Genomic DNA, 24,904 nt, shown 5'->3' with positions numbered 1-24,904 from the left:
TATGTTTGTTCCAGTCAAACTGCTGGGCTTCGCCTAGATGGGTCTGAAACATTTCATCCTTGCCGAGAGTTGGGCAGGCTCAGATAAACTCACTCAGAAAATTGTTTTAGTATTTTCCATAAAAGACTTGGGAAACCATCAATTTTTAAATTGATGGATGGGGAGGAATGAGAAAAATATTTTTTTAATGACCTTACAAGATCTGCTTAAATACCCAAAGCATCACTTTGTCTAGGGGACATTTTCAACAAAATGTAAAATTTCTGATACAAAAAAGATGACAGACATTAAAATATTGGTGTCAGGCCATGATTCAAATCAAGATAACTAGTGTATTAGAGTTAGAAAGGTCGTATAAAATGGACTTGGTTGGAATCATGGTTCTGCAACTTATTAAGGATCTGATCTGACCCAAGTAAGATATAGACTTTATATCTTTGAGATTTTGTTTCCTCATCTTGAAAATGAACAAAACACTTTGCAAACTTCCCAAGGCTATTATTTAGGGCAGAAGATGGGCAGGTACACGAAAAGCCTTAAGCCTTGTAAGGCTCCAGTGCTCTCAGAATATAAGATCTTATTTGCAGTATCTACACACCTTAGTGGTCTGTAATTTTTGATTCTAGTTTTAATTGACTTCCTTCTAGCAAATACACTCCCAAGAAAATGTGCAATAGAAACCACTTTAATTGTTGCATGTATATATTTTGTTTCTTGGACAAACGTATAACAAATATTATCAGACATCATAATAAGAGACCACAGAATGCAAGGAGTAAATAGGAAGGCCTGCCAGACCCTTCAGAATGTTTTCACGTATGTTGTCTTCTGAGCATATGGGAAATGTTAAAATAAGTGAACCCAACAAATACTTGTAAATCACATTTGTTTCTCTTGCTTCCTTGCCCCCCAACGAGAAAACACTCACAAGTCATCCACTTCATGTATAAGCACAGTTGTTACCTCCTACTTGGCTCCTTTTAACTGTGCAAACTGCCCATGTAAGTCCGAGTGTTCCTGGCATAAAGAGGTCAGCTGGCTCTGGCTGTGATATGTGTTAGGTTCACGAAGTGTTTAAGTCTCCCTCTCCCACTAGGAAGAAAAGGCCAGGAGGGCAGGGACTGACTTCTTTGTTGTATCCTCAGCTCCCAGCCCTGTGCCTGATAAACTGCAGATGCTCAATCAATGGTGAAGGAATGAAAAGGTGTTAAGAGTTCTCCTAACAGTATGCACAGCCAGGCTTTCTTCTCCGTACGACTATCGAACTTTCATGGGTAGATGTTTTTCCTCTGCTATGGGTATTTTTCCAAAGAGAACAAAGATGAAGGCATCCTTTTGTGTTTTTTAAGGACACAATTCCACCTACTGTACAATTTCAATCTTGACACAGTTATAGTGAGTATTAAATGGGTTTATACATGTAAAGAGTTTAGTGTTTACGGGATACATCCTCAATAAGCTAAAGATTATGTTACTTGTTCATTTAGGAGAGGCAGAATAGTGCCTCTGAAGTCAGATTACCTGGAATCACATATCAGTTCTGCTACTATTGCTGTGTGACCTCAGGCACATAACTTCCCATTGCCCATTCCACAGCGGGGAAGTACTACTACTCACTTCACGGCATTGCTGAGAGGCTCCCAGGAGATACTACGTCTGAAGCCAATACAAGAAAATGGAACATATGCATGCATGGCGGTGGGAACACAGGAAGCGTTCAATAAATACTAGCAGGTAAAACCCAACATTTGTTTACCACCTGCTATATATACAAGAAACTCAGCTAGCAGCTATGGAGGGAAGCGACAAGGCCCAATCCCAACTTTCATGGAGTTTAGATTCTAGGGAGAAAGGCTCTCAAACTGGTGAATAATTGATAACAGAGATAGTTAGACTTTCCCTCTATTGTTTCCCAGAGTTCTGGACCAACACTACTGAACGAAAAAAGACATTTATAGCAGCCGCACAAATGGACCATTAAATGCCTTCCAACACTTCAGCTCTTGAACGTAAGTTAAATATAAATAATAGTAGTAATAGAATAATAGTAACCTGATCATGCTGAAAATTTTATATTTGATCTCATTTAATCCTCGCAACAAAATTGCAAAGTAAACATGGTTACCCTCATTTTACAGATTGAAGTTCAGAGAAGATAAATAATTGCCCAGGGTCACATGCCAAGTGTATCCCACAGCTGCGCTGACCGTGCCTGGATCCTGTCCCTGGCCTTTTGCCGGCACTCGGCAGCTTTCTCAGTGAATTCCGCGGGGGTATATTCTCTCATCATGAATATTTCCCTAACTGGGGGCTGCCCTGCTGCTGGGCTGTCCTCGCTGCTGCTCTCCCTTCCGCTGGGGTGGACGGCCCGGGGCATTTCTACTGTTTCGCCGTCCCACCCGCCTCCTCCTCACTCTCCTCCCTTGCCGGGGACTCCACCGCCCAGGGTCCTCATCAGGCTTTGTCACAGCGCTGGGTCCTTAACCCGCAGCAGCTTGCGCCCCCTCAGCGCTGCAAAACGGCCCGCTAAGGTCTCCCAAGTTACCATCCTGCTCTCTCACAGAGCAGTGGACGCCCGCACATCCTTCTCTAATCCCAGCTCTCCATCCAGCCGGACACCGCTGGCCAGCCCGGCCCCCGGAGATGCCAGACCGGCCCCCGCCCCGCGCCTCCCCGCTCTGCCGCCCCGCACCCGCGCCCTTCCTCCAACAGGCGTCAGGCCCGCCGGCGTTTGGGGGCGTCCCTGCACTCACATGGAGGTCCAAGGCATCTAACTTCCAGGCCAGCCCTCCCCACACAGATGTCAGTGGCAACCCAGGCTATCCCCAGAGAATGCTTCTTCCCCGGGCCCATTTCTTCCATCTCCTGTCTGGCTCACCAATGCTTGGTTTGCAACCTCAGGAATTTCCCAGATGAAGTTTTAAACAACATCCCCACCCACACATGGAAAGTGGGGAAAAACCGAAGACAGACTCAGGCCACTCCAGGTGGACAGGTGGCGGTGATAAGAAGGAAGGAAACTTAGGAGGCTTGTCTTGGGCGGCCCCAAGTCGAGGGGATCTCTATATACGCGGATCTCTATATGCAGTCAGAGTCTTAGAAGTTTATATAGAGACCTCAAGGGGGTCCAGAGACGCGTACCAGCCACATGGTCCCCGCAGCACCTCACTCGCAAGGCTTCTACCTCCAAACGGCTCCGGCTTTGGGAACCGTGCGGGGAAATGCACAAGGGCAGGGGAGGGGCCAGGAGCCTCCCACCCAGCCCTCGGGTCCACGGGCAGTCACGGCCTTTGGATGACCTCCTCCGGCATCAAGTGCAACCAATTCACGCACCAAGTGTAACTGATAACCAACCCTAACCTAACAAAAAGACCCGAAATTGCATAATGGCACAAACACAATAGACATTTTTTTCTTGCCTATGCAATAACACTGGGTTGTTGAACAGGAAGGCAGAGATCCAGGCTGCTAGAATCTCTGCGAACATGGATTTCTAAAAAAAATAGGGAGGAGAAAGAGGGTGGAGGAGACTACATGGTAGGTTTAGTGGCCAAGCCTGGAGGCGGTGCACGTCACTTTGCTACATTTCCGTAGTCTAGAATGCATTCGGATAGTGATCCTTAACTCCAGGCGGAAATGGGAAAGGTAGACCTTGGCTGGGCAGCCACCTCCTGGCCATCACTCTACTCTATGGATTGAGGAGCATATATAGTCATATATCTTCAGCCTTCTCTAGACAGAAAGGTAAGAACCAGATCCATGCTTCCTACTCAGATCTGTCTGCCTCCAAAGTCTATGCTTCTGAACACTGATGATTCTAAAAGCCACCTATGGGCCCAGGATTGCCCTTCAGTGTGTCCATGTTTCAGATCATTTCATTCTCAAAGCAACTCTAAGTAGTGCGTTCTGTCATCTGTTAGACAAAAACAAACAAACAAACAAAAAAAAAACATGCCCAGAAGAATTAAACAGCATGTTCAGTTCTTTCATGATGATTAGGTGGTAAAGGATGTGTTTGATCAGGGCCTGCACCACCCAGTCCCTGATCTCGTCAGCACCCCAGGACCATTTCAGCTCTGTATGCAACCCGAGAGCCAAGTGCTGAGATCAGCCTCGAAGAAAGTCTTCTGCCAGTTATCCCAGGAGCAGAATGGAGCCGGCTGTCCCCTGGGGTGGCACCAAAGGCCCCAGGACATCCTATGGGCTATTATTTTGGCTTATATAATGCCCTCGCCAGATTATCTCACTTTCCATTTAATCCTTGCTGTGGGTTATCCCAGAATTCCACAAGAAAACACTCGGCTGAGAGAAAAAAGTTTTGGCTTTTGACTCAAAAACCTAATGAACTTGCAGCTTTTGGAATACAATATTTCTTCCAAAGAGTCAACCATTTGTCAAGACTAAAGAGCTATAATTCTGTTCACATACTACTTTGAAGTTGAAAACTAAAATTGCATTTACTAAACATAGATTTTAAAACCTCTATTTTCAAAATAACCACAGACCAATTTTTCTATAGAAGAGCCTTAGAATAAATTTCATAGTGGTTGCTCCTTCTAAAAAGATTTCATAGCATCGTGTATATGAGCCCAGGTTTTGAAGCCAGTTTGCAAATGTGTAAACCTCAGCTCTGTCAATTCCAGCTCTGTGACCTGGGCAAAGGTACTTGATTTCTCTAAGCCAGTATTTCCCAATCTATAAAACAGGGACAAATCCAGTCCCCTATATTAGAATTCTACGAAGAGTAAAGGACTTAATATGTTGGATGTTTTCCCTGAGCAGAATGCTTGGTCTGTGGGAAGCATTCACCAGACTGTGTAAGGTAGTGAGGTATTTTATTTTCTTGGATTTAGAACCCCTCATGATGAATCAGACAGAAATTTCCTGTAACTTCCTGAGCCTATCAATCAACACAGTACTAGCAGTCAACCTGTGGGTAGAATCTGTCTCTCATCCTGTACCAAAAGGGTGGCTCCCTGGTTCCAGAATGTGTATCCCCTCAACTAAATTTATAGCTGGCCCAGTACATGTGGTCATTTGCACCTCCAGAAGTAAAAGGAGAAAAAGGCTTTATAGTGCAGTTGTTAAAATTTTTAGCTCAGTTTGGGGGCCAGCAAGACACATACTAGGAGTCTTACATTCTGTGTGGCCTTGGGCAAGTCACTTTTACAGTTCTCATCTTTCTTACCTTTCAGCGGGCTTCAAATAATACCATCTTTATAATCTTACTATGAGGATTAAGTCTGATGTGATGGACACTACACTGAATACTTTATAAATATAGGGTGTCTTCAGTGAGTACAGAAATCCTTTAAGTCTTGCAATGGATACTCATTCTCATTAAATAAAGACACAGTAAATATAAATGAAAAAATGGCACCATCACTATGGAAAATAGTTTGGTGGGTCTTTAGAAATTAAATGTGGGATTATATGTGATCCAGCAATTCTACTCCTAGGTATATGCTAACAAAACTGAAAACATAGGTCCATGCAAAAACATGTACACAAATGTTCATAGCAGCTTAAGTCATAATATCTAAAATGTGAAAACTACCCAAACATCCATCAACTGATGAATAAACATAATCAAAAATTATTCAGCAATAAAAAAATGAGGTACTAAGACATTCTGTGACACAAAGGACCTCAAAAACTTCATGCTAAATGAAAGAGGCCAGACCCAAGCTGTGTGATCCCATTGGTATGGAATGTCCAGAACAGGCAAGCCCATAGCGACTGAAAGTAGGTAAGTACTTGTCTCGGGCTGTGATGCAGGATCTGAGGAGCTAACTAGTACGGGCTTGGTTTTTGGAGTGATTAAAGTATTCTAAACCTCGATTGTGATGATGGCTGAGTAACTCTGTAAACACATGAAAAACCATTGAATTATACACTTAAAAACAGGTGATTGCTGTATATTGTGTAAAGCTGTTTACAAGTAATATATGTACTGGTAACTCTATCTGCTATAGGTTCTTAGCCGGAATGCATAACATACTGCCTTGTGAGTTATGATTATTCAAATTAAAGCTCTCAAATGAATAGCAAGATAGAGAAGCCGAACTTTTTCTCTGAAATGTCCTGCTATTGTCAGAGTCTCACTGTGTTCCTAACCAGAAATCAAGTTGAATTAAAACGCCACAGCAAACACCAAGAAAGTGAAAGTGGGGAACTTTTTCCTTCGCAGGTGTAGGAACTAGGCCCCGTGCTGCCTGCTCTCTCTCCAGTCAAAGGGCACTCATTTCTCACTGATAAATACATTCTCTTTCAGACAGAATCAAACAGTTTGAAGATCAGGATTTTGTTTTAAAGAGGCCATCAGACTAAAACATTTTAGTCACTTACTCAATCACACCATCGTTTGAATTTTTCCTTTGTGTTTATGGGTTGTTATAGGAAAGTAAATGAATTTATTCATTTAATTAACATTTATTGATCCACCGCTCTGTGCCAGGAACTAGTCCAGGGGTTAGATATGCTCAAATTATTGATCTACTTGAACAGCATCACCTCAAGATGGCTGGGGTGTTATCATGGAAATAAAATAGGAATGTAAATAAAATGAAGGTCTAGTTAGCCATCCAGAAAAAAGTGAATATGATACTTTAGTTGCCTAAGATTTTTAAGCAAAGCATGATGATATTTTACTGCCCATTGAGAAACCATTTCTCATTACTCTGTCCTATGCCTTCTATACACACGCAAGTATTATTGTTCCGAAGAGAATGTTGAAAGGAATTTATTTTCCAGTGAAAAACCAGATTGTCCAAATATGAATTCCAACTACAGTTTCCAACATAATAAACGGGGACAAGTGGCACAGAAGGAGCTTGCATGACCCACTGAGACACCAGGCTTGAGTCCTTCTGCCTCCTCTGTGCTGGGAGCTTTACCTTAGCTGTTCCCTTCAGATTTCAACTGGCTTCTATTACCTCTAGATTTAGCTTCAGCAACAAAGTATTGAAAACTCAATTTCCCATTCTTCAAAGTGCATTGCTAGACAAAATGAAGTTCAAAGCAACAAAGAGCATTTGATCATTAGGATATCGCCCCTTGCTGTGGCGAAACCACATGGCTGGGCCCACCTCCAAGGCTGGAATTAATGAAAGAGCCAAGATTCTCAGGGACAGCCTTTAACTGCAGCCTGCTTAGCCCACAGAGCCTGCGCCTTTTACTGCTCTTGGCATGTCTGCCTGTGTTTCTAATGGATCACCTCCCCTCGGGAACATGTACAGAGAGAAAGGCACAGCCTTACGAATTCGTGTTTCCATTTCTTCTCTACTCTTTAGAAGCAGACTGAAGGAGATTCACTTATGCTGAAGCAGAAAAGTCTGGAGTCTTAAGACTAAGATAGCGATCAGTTGTGTTCCTCCTCTGCCATTGCTCAGCTGCGGGAATTTGGCACTTGCTCATGCCCGTGGTGCTGGGTTACGTTATCTCAGCACTGAGTTCCCTAGAGGTGGACCTCATGGGCTCTCAGAACATCAAGATTGCGAGTCCCTCTACCTGCCCTCACTCTTCTTGAGAAGGTGGTTTTGTTGAGTTCAGGTCTAGGGCAGTGCTGGACACCAAGGGGATGGAACTTTTTTTTTTTTTGTAGATAATTATTTTTTATTGAAGGGTAGTTGACACACAGTATTACTTTAGTTTCAGGTGTACAACACAGTGATTCAACATTTATATACATGATAATTCTAGCTACCAGCTATCACCATACAAAGTTGTTACAATATTTTGACTATATTCCTTATGCTATACATTACATCCCGGTTACTTATTTATTTTACAATTGGAAGTCTGTACTTTTTTTTTCTTTTTTTTTGAGAGGGCATCTCTCATATTTATTGATCAAATGGTTGTTAACAACAATAAAATTCTGTATAGGGGAGTCAATGCTCAATGCACAATCATTAATCCACCCCAAGCCTAATTTTCATCAGTCTCCAATCTTCTGAAGCATAACGAACAAGTTCTTACGTGGAGAACAAATTCTTACATAGTGAATAAGTTACATGGTGAACAGTACAAGGGCAGTCATCACAGAAACTTTCGGTTTTGCTCATGCATCATGAACTATAAACAATCAGTTCGAATATGAATATTCGTTTGATTTTTATACTTGATTTATATGTGGATACCACATTTCTCTCTTTATTATTATTATTTTTAATTAAATGCTGAAGTGGTAGGTAGATGCAAGATAAAGGTAGAAAACATAGTTTAGTGTTGTAAGAGAGCAAATATAGATATTCAGGTGTGTGCCTGTAGACTATGTGTTAATCCAAGCTAGACAAGGGCAATAAAACATCCATGGATGCAGAATATTTCTCTCATAACAGGGGGAGTGAGGTTCTAAGCCTCACCTCTGTTGATCCCCAATTTCTCACCTGATGGCCCCCCTGCGAATGTGCCTGTCTTAGGTTATTCCTCCCTTGAGGAATCTTACCTGTCTCTGGCGGGGATGGAACTTTGTTAGACAAGAAAGGTAGGAGATTTCTGGTTTTGATCCTGGGGGTCCTCTCCCGATTGCTTCTGTCAGGCTCCCCTTAAGCTGGGACAGGGAAACACAAGCCTGATGCTCCTTGGTGACACTCATTGTGGGTAGGCCACCCAAGATCTCTACTCTTATATGAATGTGGCCCTAATTCCTTTCTGGGGGCTCCCTCTACCCTCTCTAGACTCATCCTGGCAACTGTCAGTGAACCATGTCCGTCTCCAACCAAGGGGCGAGAGCATGAGCCGGGGCCACGTATGTTCTCTCCCCCCAGTGTTTATCTTCAGCAGAATGATTATTTTTTTTAAAAAACTGGACACAGGTGTTTTTCATGGGGAAGAGGAGTGTTTAGGGGAGAATCTTTTATCAGTTCCTGCTGTAAAGCATCCACTCCTCCACCTCCGACTACCCCAGCACACACAGACAGCTGGGGTCCTTGTCCCTGCTCCCCTCCCACTTCTGTTCCATGAGCAACTCCATATCCTTCCAATAAATTCCCTCTTTGTGTTAACCAGGGTCAGTTTCTGTTACTTGAAACCAGGCAGCTGCAGAATAGGTCCAATTTTTCTCAGTTTAATAAAGCCAACTCAGGATATAACTAAGACCTGGTCTCTAAAGATGGTCTATGATTGCAGTTCTTCAAGGAAATCTTAGTAAATGTAACTTCTACTTGTGTAGCGATTCACAGCTTTAAAAACACTCTCTACACACACACACATATATGTGTGTGCACATACATATAGCACAGTCTCATGTTTGTGTGCATATATATAATTATAGAAACAGCGAGAATCTCAAATGAGACCAAGAAACACAAACAGCTCTGTGCCATAAGTAGCTATTGTTCATAGAAGTTATTAACTAAAACACAGAGAAAAATAAAGTGAGTTGCTCAGAAAACTAGTGGGATTATAAAAGTGTTCAGAATCTCTAGCTCCAGTACAGAAGGCATTCAATTAAACATACAACAGGATAAAACTAGATGTTTCAACACTTACTGATGAGCCATTATAGACGGCTCAGCTCATTTAATCCTCTTCATAACCCTCAAAGATGCTGTTAGGCTAATTTAACACTATGAAGCAACTGAGCATGTTAAGTGAATTGTCCTAGCCTTCAGTCAGCTAATTGCAAAGGTGAGACCATACCAGCCCAAGGGAGCAGGGGCTTGGCGCTCACTGTAAAGTCTGCGTCCTGCATGTACACCTTGATGCTCTGCAAAGGGGGAAACATAAACCCTTCCTGGATTTAAATCAGAATAAATGTTCAGTAAATGTTACTTGATACTTGGTTTAACTGTGGATGGAGTAGATCCCTACCACGAAACATAAATCAAAATCAGCTCAAGGTAGATTAAAGAATTTAATGTTTAAAAATGAAACAATAAACTAGAATAAAACACGGGCAAGATTTTTCTGATCTCAGGGTAAAGAAAGCCTAAGCAGAAAAACAAAGGAAGCTTCTTAAAGTAAATTATTGATATATTAGACTGCATACCAATTAAAACTGCCTGTAATAAAAGAACTATGAATTGAATTCAAAGAAAAACAGGAAAAACATTTCCAAACATATTATGTAAGATGAACAGTCATAGTATAAAAACATTTCATTTAAAACAAAAATTAGCACCTATTTTTAAAAAATAGGCAACAGTCTGAAGTTTGTATATCTTTATCCCCTTGAACTAGTCCAGGAGTGGAAGTACAACATAGAGAATACTGTAATACCTGGTTTGGTACTGAACTTACCATGGCACGCATTTAGTAATTATCAAGTCACTATGTCGTACATCTAAAACCAATATAATAGTGTATATCAACTTTATTCCAGTAAAAGCAATAGGCAGCACTTGTAAACAGATCACAAAATAAGTAATACATGGACAGAAAGCATCTAATAAAAATGGAGGTTCTCTTATATGTGTATTTATAAATGGAATTTTTTAAATGTATGCACATTTAAGTTTGAATGTATAAGCATATATGCACGTTTGTTTATTGAGAAGTGGAAACTCAGTGGGATATAAACAGATTATTTCATTCTCATCTTATTCTGTGAAATCCCCCCTCTCCTTCCATGCTGACAGCACTAGGCCTAGTCCACAGTTTCTGGACGCTTTCAGTTATTAGGAAACTCAGTGCTATTATTTTAAAGCAGAATTTCTTCTCTGATCAGGGTTGTGCCCTGCTCCAACCTTGTTGAGTTCAGGTCTAGGGCAGTGCTGGACACGAAAGGGATGGGACTTTGTTGGACAAGAAAGGTAGGAGATTTCTGGTTTTGATCCTGGGGGTCCTCTCCCGATTGCTTCTGTCAGGCTCTCCTTAAGCTGGGACAGGGAAACACAAGCCTGACGCTGCTTGGTGACACTCATTGTGGGTAGGCCACCCAAGATCTCTACTCTTATATGAATGTGGCCCCAATTCCTTTCTGGGGGCTCCCTCTACCCTCTCTAGACTCAGCCTGGCAACTGTCAGTGAACCATGTCCATCTCCAACCAAGAGGCAAGAGCATGAGCCGGGGCCACATATGTTCTCTCCCCCCAACTTTAATCTTCAGCAGAATGATTTAAAAAAAAAAAAACTGGCCACAGGTGTTTCTCATGGGGAAGAGGAGTGTTTAGGGCACCCTAAGGTAGAGGGGGGACGTGGTCTGGACTTTCTCTAAGTTGGGGTGGGGATGGAGCAAGGTTTGCCTCTGGGGCATAGCTAGGTCCCCCCCTTTTGGCCTAAGGTCTTCTTTTCAGGGGACAAAGAGACAACAGTAGATAGATGGATAGATAGGTACATAGATAGATAGATACATAGATAGATGGATGGATGACAGATGGATAGATACATACATACATACATACATACACACATATATAGATGGATAGATATAGATAGATGATAGATGGACGGACGGATGGATAGATGGATAGGAAGAAAGAACTGGGACCAGCAGTTCCAAGTCTCACTTTGCTGGTTTTCCCTGCCTCTCTGGGACACCGAGGGATGGTGGCAGCCCGAGTGTGCTGCCCAGGAGGTTCCCCGGTGGCCCTGCAGAGCCCCTTTCTCACGGCTCCTGATCTGCAGGCTTGACTGTGCATCGGCCCCTCCACCCCTGTTCCCGCACACACAGCTCCGACGTTCCCCGGAGCCTGGGCTGCTGGGGCTCCTACCAGGGCAACTAAATCACTCTGGCAAGAAGCCTCTGGGGCTTCCCCGCCATGGGGGGCTAAGAAAAGGGGTTAGAATGGAGAGAAAGCAATATACACCCTCACCGTGTGCCCGGGCCCAGCTCCCGCCGCCCGCTCCTCTCCGCTCCGTCCTCTACCCTGCAGCTAGAGGACTCTTCCTGAAACTCACATCCCTAAGTCACTCAAAACCCTTTCAAAGACTGCCGGCACCCTTAGGATGAGCCCGAACCTGCTGACAGAGGGCGTGGCTGTGGCCGGCACCTGGCCAGGCCTCACCATCAACCGCTTTGCCGTCCCCTCCTCTACCATCCTGGCCACACCGAATGGCCGCCATCTCCAGTGAGCTGCCCTCTTTCCGTCCGGGCTTCTCCCGTGAACTTCCTCCTCCAGCACGCTCTCCACCCTCCCCAGAGCTACCGCACTTGCCTCCACCCTCCATCCGATCAACGCCTGCTCATTCTTCAGATTTCAATTTAAACCGAACTCCCTCAGGGAGCCCCCATCCGCAGAGAAAGCCAGGCCCCCAGGTCCCCTTTCTTCACCTCCTACACTTCCACACGACTTTGCAGTCATGGACTTGATTGCTGTGCTCCCTAAAAGGCAACGCTTTCACTGGGAGCTGGAACTGCACCTCGCATGTTTACAGGGCTTTGCATCCACAGGACCAGCACCTAGTCACTTGACCCATAATAAGCACTTAAATATAAATGAATTCAGAAACTCGGATTGAAGTCTGCTGAAGGTCTCTGTGGAGTTCTCTGCAGGGCACCGACTGAATAATCCAAAAGGTTCGGTCAAAGAGGAGTGTTTTCAGAAGAGTGGGTATGGCTTAAGGAAAGCAGCAACGGTGGCCCTGGGGACATGAACGTCAGGCAGCTCTTCGCACGCTGACGCATAAAGGGGAAAGCGGGGACCCTCAATCAGGATCACCTCAGAGACGGGGCTGTAAGGAGAAGGGTGCCTGAGCAGAAGCACCGCTGACAGGAGCCTGCAGTTCAGGTGGGAGGGAGTCAGGGAACAAATACCGCAGCCCCTCCCTCCACCCCCTCCCAGAGGAACGGCAAAGAAATATTGTTTCTACTTGGGGTTTCAAACCCTAAAGGGAAATTTGTATTTCCATTCCAATTCCAAACCAATCAAAAGCCACAGGCTGAGGAAGCAGTGATGTGATCCACCTAAACCAGATGGCCAGGGCACAGGGCAAGGTGGGGAGAGGGCTTGGAAGGGGACACCGTGACCAGCAGAGGCAGGACTCGGCTCTGCATTTCTTTGCACCCACGCCCACTGTCCACATATAGACAGCGGGCCCAGAACAGTCACGTGAATGAATAAACGAAATTGAATTGAATGAAACAGAACTGAACCGAATTATTTCGAACGGCAGAGTAGTTTCCAAGTCAGGAGTTGCCTCATCGTCAAGTTAAACTCACAGACATTGCACCCCGGAATTCCAGCATGCTCACTCTAAGCCTCCTGATTTAGCAGAGTTTGGAACGCACCACATCCCATGTTGCAAGCAATTCCAGTGAGCCCTGCAGCTCCCTGTTACAGAGCATTTTTACGACTTGATGTTTTATCTTTAATTACTGGGTCTCCTTCCCCTCTAAGTTGCAAGGCACAATAATTTGGGCAAAGAAATATTGTTTCTATTTGAGGTTTCAAACCCTAAGAGGCAGTAAATTGTTAACGGTTTATATATGTGTATTAAAAAAAAGAAAAGTGCAATTTTTACGTGGGATTTCAAACATTTTGCAGCCCCATCTGTCCAGGCCTCCAAGTGCTGGTATTAGCTTGCACACAGCAGACGCTCGTGAACATGCAGCTGGTAATTTACCGACGCGGCTTCTCAGAGCGCAGAGCTGTGCGAACAGCAGCGAATGCTGGGCAGGTGGCACGCCAAAGTCACCCACATCCCGTTAGGAGGGCAGTTAACAGAGTCCTGGGGTGAGAAGAGTCACTTGAGCCGAGTCACACTGACTTAAAAATAATGTGTCCGAAAATCAGTCATCTCAGTGGGAAAACTTGCAGAACTTCTCATTTCAAGGAACGACCAACTGATTGGACTGTCCGCTGCTTACCAGTCATGTCATTTTAGTGGAGACCCAGTGTTGAGAAAAGTACCACTGACACCCAGGAATTAAATTTGAACCGAATGCAAACAGTCTGAAGGGTCGTTGGTGTATCCAGGGTTGGGAACCGAACCCCAGCTATCTGTTATCAGAGAACTATCCTTTGTCAGACTTTGAATGTCATAATGAAAATCATAATAATGATTTCACCCACAGTTAAAATACTCTGTGTAAGTAGATGATGCTATGATGGGATTAGAGCAACTACACATAGGCTTAAAAATCACCTACCTTGATATCAAGATCCCCTAAGGCTGTACGAAGAGAGCAAAAAAGACCACAAACCACCCACAGAATTACTGTTTTACGCAGTGAACTTAATTAGCACAGTGATCTGATCAGTTGTATAATAAGTCAATTTAAAAAACTACAGTATTCACTAAAACCAGAGTAGTCTGCTCATTCCAGAAAAAAAGGTAAGAAAAGAGATGAAAACAGAAAAGAAAAATCCCGTGAAAAATACAGAAGCGAGACGGGCACAATTAAGTTAAAAGACAAAGCAAGGCAGGGAGGGTCCCAGACACGCGTTGGGGAAATGAAGAAGCTAATTTCTGTAGGATCGGAGCGCCATCTTGTGGAATATAAGAATAGTGCAGCTGAGGATTACGGATCCTCATGTCTTTTTCTCAACTATATACAGTAATTGCAAACAGCATCATCACTTTCTTGGTGCATTTGCAATGAACTGAGTGGAACTAAATAGAAAGGTCCAGTGTATGGACGGAAGTTCCCTTATTCTTCTTAGGAGAGACATAGAACATTCCAAACATTAATAATTGAGAAGATGGGGCACACATGAAAACATTCAAAATAAATCTAAAAACAATGAAATTGTAAGTAAAGTTTTCTAAATATTAAGTTTTTCCGTGACTTACTCCTGTTTCACTTGCCCCAATTAATTTATTAATTCATTTGACAATTAATATTTATTGAGCATATATTATGTGCCCAGATTCCACAGTAGGAGCTGGGGATACAGCAGCAAACAGTATCAAGGCCCTGCTCTATAGAGCTTTTATTTCAGTGTGAGAAAGATAGTCAAGATAAGTGCACATAGGGATAAGTGGCAAATGGTATTTGGTGTTATGATGCCAAATTAAATGGGACATGGCAGACAGGAAGTGGGGGATGAAAAAGGAGAGTGCTATCTTAACACAGGGTGGATAAAATGAATACTGAGCAGAAACATGCGCTATGTGAAGGGGGGAGTCATGTGGTTATTGGAGAGAAGTAGAGCCAAAGAGGACTAATAGACAGAGGTGCCTGGGCTCTGGAGTCAGACACACCTGAGCTAGAATCGCAGCCAACCATTAACCAACTGTGTTTCTTGATCTCTCTAAGCTTCAATTTCTTCATCTACAAAATTGGAACACTAAGGCTGTCTTTGTTACACTGTTGGAAGACCAAATGGTGATTAAATTTTGTAAAGATGGTAAAGGCTAAATGCCTCTTTACAGGCACATGGCAAGTACACAAGAAACATTAGCTAATGCCTAACAGGATCAGGTTTGACCGTGTGAAATAATAGATACAGATATTTGAAAACACCTTCTTGATTCTAACATTTTTATGGACCTCTCAGTAGTAATTGCTAATATTTATTGAATGCTTACTCTATTTACCTTATGTTAATTTTTGCAGTATGTCAAAAGGAGGTGACAGTATTTATCATTTCCATTTCACAGGTGAGAAAACTGAGGCCCAAAGAAGTTAAGTGACTCAGCCGTCTTCATTCACACAGCTGCTATGAGCCAGAATTCAGACCCAGGCGGTCTGACTGCAAAATCTTTGTTCTCAGCTAAACATGAATCTGTCTCTCAGCAAGCTGTGCACAAGAGGCAAGTGTTGAAGCCAAAATCTGAACTCAGATTTCTTATTTCTTCCCACTCCCTGGAACTCTCATTCGGAATCACTTGACATAATCATACTGAGATTCAAATCAACAGTTACACAAAAACTGTACCTGTATGATGCCCAAACAATTGGTCAGTGAAAAATAAGATCTCAGATCGCCTACGCCAATTGTTTTGCACACTAGGGATATAGATAACAATCCATTAGGGAGTTGTGAAATCAGTTGGTCAACCACAACCAGCTCCTTTTAAAAAATGGAATAGATAAAATGTGAAGGAAAAGTATTTTTAAGCAAGCTTTTGTCTCGGGTGTGTGTGTGTGTGTGTGTGTGTGTGTGTGTGTGTGTGTGTGTGTGTGTGTGTGTGTGTGTGCCCCACATACCTAAGAACTTAATGTTCTCTGCATTGTGATGTAAAATGCATTTCTTATAGTGGGTCTCAATCTAAGTATCTCGAAAAACACTGATCTAAGGTGATACTCTTTTATCCCTTCAAAAATATTATTGTTTGCCCAGTTACGCTTTTTGTGCTCCAATGTACTCTGTCAAAATCATCTGTGTACACCACACGGTAAATCACCAAAACGGATCTTTCGTTCTTTGTTCATACATGTTGTCGCAGAGAGGCCAAGACGTTACCTATGTGTTGTCAGCAAACCTGAAGCTGAAGTAAAATTTTAATTTTCTTAGTGGTTATTCTTCTCCCCAAAGACCTGTTGGATTTGTTCTTTCATTGAGGAGACAAGTCGTTTTAGCATCATCTATACCTTCTCATTTTGATGATTATGAAATGTGTGTCACACATTGAAAAAACCCAAATTACAGTCCTTAGAGAGACAGGCTGGGTTTTAACTGGTAGGGGAATTTGTAGACCACATGTTCAGCTGTCCTCAGGCACTTTTCAGTTAGACATGTCAGGCATTTATATGGTATATTTGTAAAGGACTAACAATAATTGGAACATTATGGTCTGATTATTTGCTAAAGTAATAAATTTAAGCAATTCAAGTGGTTGAAATTTAAAGGTGCAAAAATATCATGTGACACCAAATAAAATCTTGTTACTATTTTTGCACTTACAGAATTTAGACATCTAGAAAAAATTTTAAAAATAGCTTCCTCCCTTATAACAAAGTCTCATACTTTCATAGACATAACACTGGGAAAAAGAAGGTTTTGATAACATTAGAATTTTCTGTACAAAATCTGATTTGGAGCCAAAAATATCAGTACTAAAAAATAAATGATAATCAAAACTAGCAATCAGTTCTGGTAGTATGGATAGCCGAAGCCAAAGCAAAACAAAAACACAGAAAAACAGAAAAGGTTAAATATGTCCGGTATTTTAGTCCTGGAGTGGCCTAACTTGGTGTCTTTCAGGGTCAGAGAAATTTCCAGAACAAAAGAACAGAGATGATCAGACCTCTGCTCCACTCACGCCTTCCATATTACCAACACCTTTAATTCTACTATTTCCAGTAATTCCATACATTCAACATACAGAATCTTCTGCGGGTCCCTGAGGCTTGCCATCAGCCCATCAGCCTTCACTTAGATATCCTTTGCTTTCCTCATGTCCTCTGTGTCTCCACAATTCTATTCACAAACCATGAAAATTGGTTTCCAGGATAAACTTACCATTTCTATGGCCCTGACTTTTCTGATCATTTCTTCCAAATACTTTGCCCTCCAATCCTCGCAAACCGGTTCACATTGTCTCTCACTCCCACCATGCCACTTCTGTGACAGGTGTCAATGATCAATCTTTCCTGCTGAGCCTAGAAACAGCTTCAGAATCCTCCTCAACACTGCAGCTTGGGTAGCCATTACCACCTGAATTGAGTTCATATGAGATTAAATGTATTTGCCCTTCCTATCATTAACTATCACAGTGTCTAAAACCAACATTTTGGGGTCCAAACTCTGTATGTCAGACTTGCCCCCGGCACTTGAAAGGGGAATGAAAATCAATGTCAGACAACATGTTTGGTTTTAAGGTTTGGGCAGCAGGGTCACAACATACTGTGTAACAAGAAAACAAATGCCTTCCCTGAAACAAAACAGCCAGGATTATCATGACCAAAAAATAGAAATCTGGTAGTCTCCATTTTGTGTGCTTTGCTCATTGATCAACCAAAAATCAAACCTTTTGTTAAATCAATAGATATTGATTTGCTTAGAAAACATTATATGAGTTTCTTTCAGAAGGGATGGGTTTAAAGAATATATGGTGCTCACTTCAGCAGCACATATACCAAAACTGGAATGATACAGAGAACGTCAGCATGGCCCCATGCGCAAGCATGACACACAAATTCGTAAAGTGTTCCATGTTTTTTAAGTGAATGAATAAAATAAAGAATATATGTTGGGTTGGGCAAAGCAACTGGATTCCCCTCCCCCAATTAACGACACTAAATACCAGAAACTGACATGATCCTTTAGTAAAATAAACATAACTGAGTTAATAACAGCCTTGCAACTTACATGCTGTGTATTCTGTCAATACATCAACCTGTCTGAGTTTTAGTCTCCATATTACAATGGAATAGAAGTTCTTTTGAAGATCAGAGACAATGTACACAAAAAATCCCTAGCGCATAGTAGGTGCCCATTAGTAAAACAGTCATAGGCTTTTTTTTGTCATTGCAAGGCCAGCCGAACAGTTCCGGGGGGTCCATTCACATCCTGATCCAGATGCCAGTCCACAGAGGTACACAGTTGCACCTTCATCCTACCGTCTGGCACACAGAGCTATTGTTTCCTCAAGACCAAAAAAAGCCCCTGAATCAGACATCCATCCACAGGTGGTTTTCCGGAGATAAAAGATGGAGGAAATAGTTTGAGGTTGATTCTATGAGTAGCAGAATCCCTCTTCACTGACATTCTCAGCTCCCAGTGGCATGCCCTCTGCTAGGGCAGCTAAGAATGTTAGAGCACAGACCCTGACGAGCCATGCCCGGGGTGGTCTGGAGATGGTGGAGGTCTCATCCTTAAGAGACCTCATGAGCTTATATAGGACTAAGCACAGGGGGGGCCATTTCCAAGTCTTCTTCAATTATATGGGCCCTTAGAATATTTTCCTAAACTGAGAGTGGAAAAGGACCCCCCAAATCCTAAGATTTGGTTTTCTGCTGGCCAGGCTGGGGTAGAGAGGTAAGATTGCTTGAATTGACCATACGTAATTTAAAGATATAAGCACAAGTGGCATTTCTTACCCTTGAGTGTTGATAAGTAAAATTTATACCATTATTTAAGGTAAAGACCAAATCCGAGTCCCTGAATTCTCACCACACAGCCTAGTATTGCTCTGTACACCAGCACTGCCCACTTATTCATTCGTTCACAGACTTCCAAAGAGCAACGGGATGTGCCAGGAGCAATATCCAGTATGCACCCCACACCCAGGCGAGGACAGACCTGCTGCTTGAAATGCTAACTCCCCACCCAGAGAAAATCCCCAGGCAATAGTGTTTGGTTGCCTGATGATGCCCTACTGGCCATAGATGATTGGCAGGGCCGGATACCTGACTCAGCCTGAACCAATCAGATTCTCTCTCAAGAGAAATTAATCTAATGGACATAAAACTGGTGTGGAAGCTCAGTCATATCAATGGAAGAACTTTCTATTGCTCATACTTCCTTTCAGTTTATTGACATGATCATACTTGTTCCCACACCCAGTCCTCTTTTTCCCTCCCACTGTGATTGAATGGATATCTCCTCATACGTCAAGCTTCTTCTTAATTGGCATTTCCCCACCAGCCTGCTTACCAGACCACACTATCCACTGAGATGCCTCATCCCACCCATAGTGCTCTCTTACCAGACCTTGATCATTTCCTTCACAGCCCTTATACAAATTTGGAATGCTTTGTTTTGTACTCCAGGAAAGCCATAAATACAAGGACTGTGTCTGTGCTACTCACCATTGCATACCTAGATGCTAGCACAGTAGCTGGCATGTTGTAGGTCCAACACTTGCTGAATGAATAAATGAATGAATGAGCATGTCCCAATCCAGTAGAAACAGATTTTACTATTTCTGCCCCCATAGAATTCAAATCGAACCACAAGTTATTTCAAGTCCCTTTGTTTACGACTGCTTAAATTTGAGATGTCAAAAGATACCACAGTCTATGGTTTTATAAATTTGTTAAGTTTCCTGTATGCTTTAGCAAAACAGCCTGCTGAAATTCTTGCCAATACTCTGGAATTTTTCTCTGTCTCCTGCTGCAGCATGAATGGGGGTTTGTAGACCCTGCATGATGCTCAAAAGACAACAACTTTCAGGTGTAATCTTTGGAGCTTCTTTCCCTTTAATGCCAACAAAAAAAGTACACTTTGATTAGTTCCTTTCTTGCAATATTAAATACTTCCTTCCTACCCCAGTCTGTCCCAGCCCAACTCTCCATCATGTCAGAAGCCTAGATTTCATGACTTTGCTATTGGGGTACACTAGATCCCTTTTCAGATGTGTAGCCAAGATGATTTTTATTCCTAAAGCCATTGCCTGTGTTTTCATCATTTCATATTATGTAATGACCTGTTCCATGTACAACTCTAAACACTGCACCTTGATGTTCTTCACTGTCCCTTTAATATTCTTTCACCCCATAATAACGTTTTGATGACAATAATGATAACAATGTAAATCATTCATGGCCCACTCACTTCCCCTGATGCTACTCCACAGAAAACGAGGCCCCAGTAATTCTTTGGGTGAAAAGACTGTCACAGTCCAGCTGTAGTCATGGTCTTTTAATAGAAGAGGCAAAAACATTCCCTGGGGATATGACAAAGAAATTGCTGTGATAAGGCTTAAGCTATCCGCATGGATTGTAATGCTAGTTCCAAATCTGTGAAGCCAGGCCTCGGTATATATATAGATAGGTAAGCCAAGATTATCAGGAAATGCCTATGTGCTTGCTATTGGCCAGATTCTGCAATCATGGTCTCTGGTAATCCCTTCTGACTCTAGCAAGAATTGTGAATAGACAGCTTGTCTGGTTACATTTATAGATATTGAGAATTAATGCCATACTTGGCCCAAATTTATTTGGGGAAAAACAAAACAGGGTCTCAGCAACCTGGGGTTATATTTGAGAAATAAGCCATTTAAACCTAAAGTAGATCATCAGTAATAGTGGTTCAATCCAAGACATGTGAGGAATTTCCTTTGGTTCAGGAGATTACTCCAACAGAAAATTCTCAAGAGCTGCTCAGCAGGAACCAAAAGATGAATGTGCACAGGAAAAGGAAAATCCACAGCAATAAACAAAAATAAAACACACAGAGAGTTGTGGGAGAAGGAAATGTGGGACCAGCCAGGAACCAGGATGAGGCAAAGGGATAGGACAGGGTCAAGGTTCAGATAACTCCTACCTCTCCTCCTATGACCACCCACAATAGCATTACCTGACCCCTGCATATGTGCTCGGCACTGTCCCAAAGGCTCTACCTGTGATTAATCCTCACACCAATCCTGTAAGAAATGTTATTGCCATTTTACAGATGAAGAAAAGAAAGCAAAGAGAGGCTAAGTAATTTGCCCGAGGTTACCTAGATTGCTCTGAAACAGTCAGTGTCTGACACCCATCATGCATACGTCCACTTCAGTTTTATTTCTGGGCCAATGACATGATAGAAAGTTGACCCTCTTAGCTCTGTTTGAAGACAGAGACCATGCCATTGTTAAAGCTTATGCTAGGTGGGGAAGGAATCCCATTACCTATTAAGAAGCCTAGATTTAGAATCAGAATACTAGTCTGTCTCTGATGTGTTAGCTATGTGACTGAGCATTGCTTACTATGTTGTAGACTAAGTTCTCCTTTGTAAAATGGAGGTTCTTACTTTCAGTTTCCAGTTCCACATGTAAGGACTGTGGAAGTCACCACTCTATCCTAACAAGTAAAAAGCTAAGCGAACTGAAAAATCAACAACTCTCATTGGAAATGTAAGAGGGGGAAGGACGCAAGATAAACCGCTGCCCCCAAGACTGGAGAGACCACAGGTGAATCCAGGGAGTCACGGCTCACAGCAGACCCTCAGGTGGGAGCCTCGGGGGGAGCCGGGGCCGAGGTGGGAGACCTGAACCGGACTGGGCGGCTGCTGGGCTCGGTGCGGACGACTCTGAGAGGCAAAAGCTCCAGGGAGGGCAGTCATGGCGGCGGGGAGGCACAGTTTGCTGTTTACCTCCAGGGCCTCAGTTAGGTTCTCATGGTAAGTATCAGAGGAAACCCCTCCAGCTTCTGGCAGGAGGGGCAGAAATTTTGAAATACCCATAAGAACTCTGTTCTGAAGAAGGCCTGCCCTAGGGGAAGCTAGGTAACTGGAGCCTAACCCGCTGACCTCACGGAAGGAAGTAAACCGCTCCAGCTCCAGCGCCACCTAGGGGTGGGGACGGAAACCACTGAGAAACGCGTGGGAAGTTCGCAGTCCAGCGGCATCCGCTCGCTCAGGTGGCGGTAGGGAAGCCTGCCCGTGGTAAGCGCTCAAAAACAAAGGCTGGATGAACGCGGAATTGGCCGACCTTCCTTCCTTCATTGCTCCCAGCACCAAAGAAGACAGGACACAAAACATGTGCTCAGCAAATCTGAACAAACACTGTTGATCATTGTTGCCATAGAAATAAATATCCTTTTAGCCTTTTAATTTGTGCTTTTACTCTTTTTTTTTTTTTTGCCATATTATTGCTCATTCCCAAAGAGCTTGAAAGGAGGTTCTACTGATTGTGTGTGTATATGATGTTCACTGTAATGGTTATAATTGAGCCCTACCAAACATCTAGACAAGAACTGAAAATTGTGATCAATTATTCCCATATTCCCAGATATTAGTTATTAGGAGCCTACCTACTTGGTAGAATTAAGCAAGTGAAATTTTGAATTTACTTTCATGAATTCCTAGTCAATATATCTCCAGATTTTTTTTAATCTTCATTTATAAAATGCATTTTTTTCCAGTGGAAAAAGCTTCTACCAATAAAAGAATAAGTTAAAAATATATTAAAAATTCAGTTAGAGACCAAACAGATCAACTTGTGCACATATATGCATAGATATATACACATATATGTATTATAATGTACTTAACATATACAGTGCACATGTATTTTATACACACACATATAAATATGTAATTTGTACATGCACACATAACCAGATATTCAGCACTTGCTATTAAAAGCACATTATTTATTAAAGTAAAACTTGAACTTCTACCCTGAAGTTGATTATGAAGCCATAATCTCCAAGGCTTGGAGTAGACAATTAGCTTTAAATCATTAGCGAATTCTAGTAATCAAATTCTGTTAGCAAGATTTAGAGGAGGGGACTGTGGAGGAAGGCTTTACCTATTCTATTTAAGAGAGCAACTTTTGTCAGATATAATAGGATCTATCTGAACACAAGATGTTTTCATCTGCACATATAGAAAGTATTCATTATGGTATGCAGCAAAATAACATCAAAAAATGGTTAGTGATTTTAATGCATACGTAAATACTTGGCACACACCACAAATAAATAATAAATACCTTTGTGAAAGTGAGTGTAATATAGAACAGGTTGGCTATTACTTATATTTGCATATACATCCCAGGATTTTTAACCTTGGGCATTTTTTTCTTGCTAACCAGCACAGGCCACTTACTGCTTTTTTTCTCCTAGGAGAACCAGGGGGATGCAAAATCATTTTTATACAAGCTAAAGAAAACAATTATGAAATGGAAATTTCCCGTGTCCAAATCATTAATATAATCCAAAAGCAATTATTAAAGATTTGAATATTGTCTACTTTTTAAAAATTAAATGCCCCATTACTTCTGTCCACTGTCATGGATTCCTGAGAGTAGGTAGTTTCACACTAATTTAGGATTATTCACAACACATAACGCCAGAGACAGCCCTTCTCACTTGTCCTTTGAAGAATGTAGTCCATTGACATTTTTACATATGAGAACCACTTACATGTTAATGATACTGCTATCTGTTCAAGATCCCCACAAAGGCAGAGAATATCGTCTAAAGAGAATATCTGCTCTACCCCAACACCAGCACTACTCTGAGGGAGAACAGGTGAGTTTCTAGAAGGTTTCATTTAAAGACTATCTGTTTGGGTTAGATTTAGGGGCAGAGGGGGAGTAACTGGATTTCCTGCAATTAATGACACCAAATGACACTGACATGATCCCCTAGCAGAATAAACATACTTGAGTTAAGTACCAGCTCTGCAACTTACAGGCTGTGTTGTGTGTTCTTGGCCAATATAGTTAACCCGAGTTTTAGTGTCTGCATGCTAAAATGAAATGAAACTTGTTCTGAGGATTAGAGATGATGTACACAAAGTCCCTATCACACAGGAGTTGGCATAAATGGTAGCTTAGTAAAACTGTCATTGGCTAATCCATACAGGTTCTTCTCTTCTTGGGTGAAAATATACTGGACAATAGAGAAAACTTTCTTCCTCCATCACACTTAGAATTTCTCAGAACACATTTGATACTCTGGATTCCCAGAGATGAGTATTGATGAAGTGAGAAGGAGTATACTGCAAGGTCTTTTTACAAACCCTACCACACTCATATATACACAAACTCAGAATCTTGGACTTTGCTCTTCTAAATTCCAAGAATGGGCATCTACCCTGTGCTTTCCCCCTGGTAAACACCTTATAACAAGATAATGTCCCTAGCTCTCAGCCTTAAATGTAGTGAGGAAGTATCTTAACAGGAGTGTCAAGACACATAGATGCCTTATTCTTTAAACCCTTCAATCAACATCTGCAACCTTAGCTCTCTCTTGTGAAGACTGCAATATCAGTAGCTAATCCCAAACTTCTGATACTGCTGAAGTCCCACTAAATGCTGCTTACTCACCTCCTCCGTACTGGTGATGTTTTTAGAGAAATGACTATAGGCCTTTCCCTGCCCGATGAGCAAAAGAAGGCAAAGGTCATTTTAGGTGGCAAGTCCTAATTCTATAACTGACCTGCTCAAAGAAGTGCATAATGCATATGTCCGCTCACCAGCAGGGCACCCACAGCTAAGAGCTTTGCCACTGGCCAGAGTTTGAATGGCAGCTCTGGATCAGCTGTGCAGCCGCTTCGGAGGAGGGCCTGCCAAGGAGGCTCTGAGACCACCGGCCAGCCTCTGGTGTCTTACCTGTTGCAGGTAACACTCCTGTTTCACAAGTATCCTTTAAATTAAAAGTAATGACTCTCCCTGTGATACCACTGTCTTCAGCAAA

General features: G+C 42.4%; 1 long non-coding RNA gene and 1 other non-coding gene across 4 annotated transcripts in view; one reads left to right on the top strand and one right to left on the bottom strand.

Annotated features, from left to right (window-relative positions):
- LOC140847990 (uncharacterized) overlaps nt 1–24,904 on the bottom strand; it is a 147,621-nt gene that overhangs the window by 80,500 nt on the left and 42,217 nt on the right. The gene's annotated exons all lie outside the window — the stretch shown is intronic.
- On the top strand, nt 17,887–17,994 carry LOC140848104 (U6 spliceosomal RNA). The gene has a single exon (XR_012128653.1). It is a non-coding gene; the product is annotated as a U6 spliceosomal RNA (small nuclear RNA).

The sequence above is a fragment of the Manis javanica genome, chromosome 2 (assembly GCF_040802235.1).
Source record: "Manis javanica isolate MJ-LG chromosome 2, MJ_LKY, whole genome shotgun sequence".
NCBI lineage: Eukaryota > Metazoa > Chordata > Mammalia > Pholidota > Manidae > Manis > Manis javanica.
The sequence above is the reverse complement of the archived record's forward strand: the minus strand, read 5'-3'. Positions and strand labels throughout refer to the sequence as shown.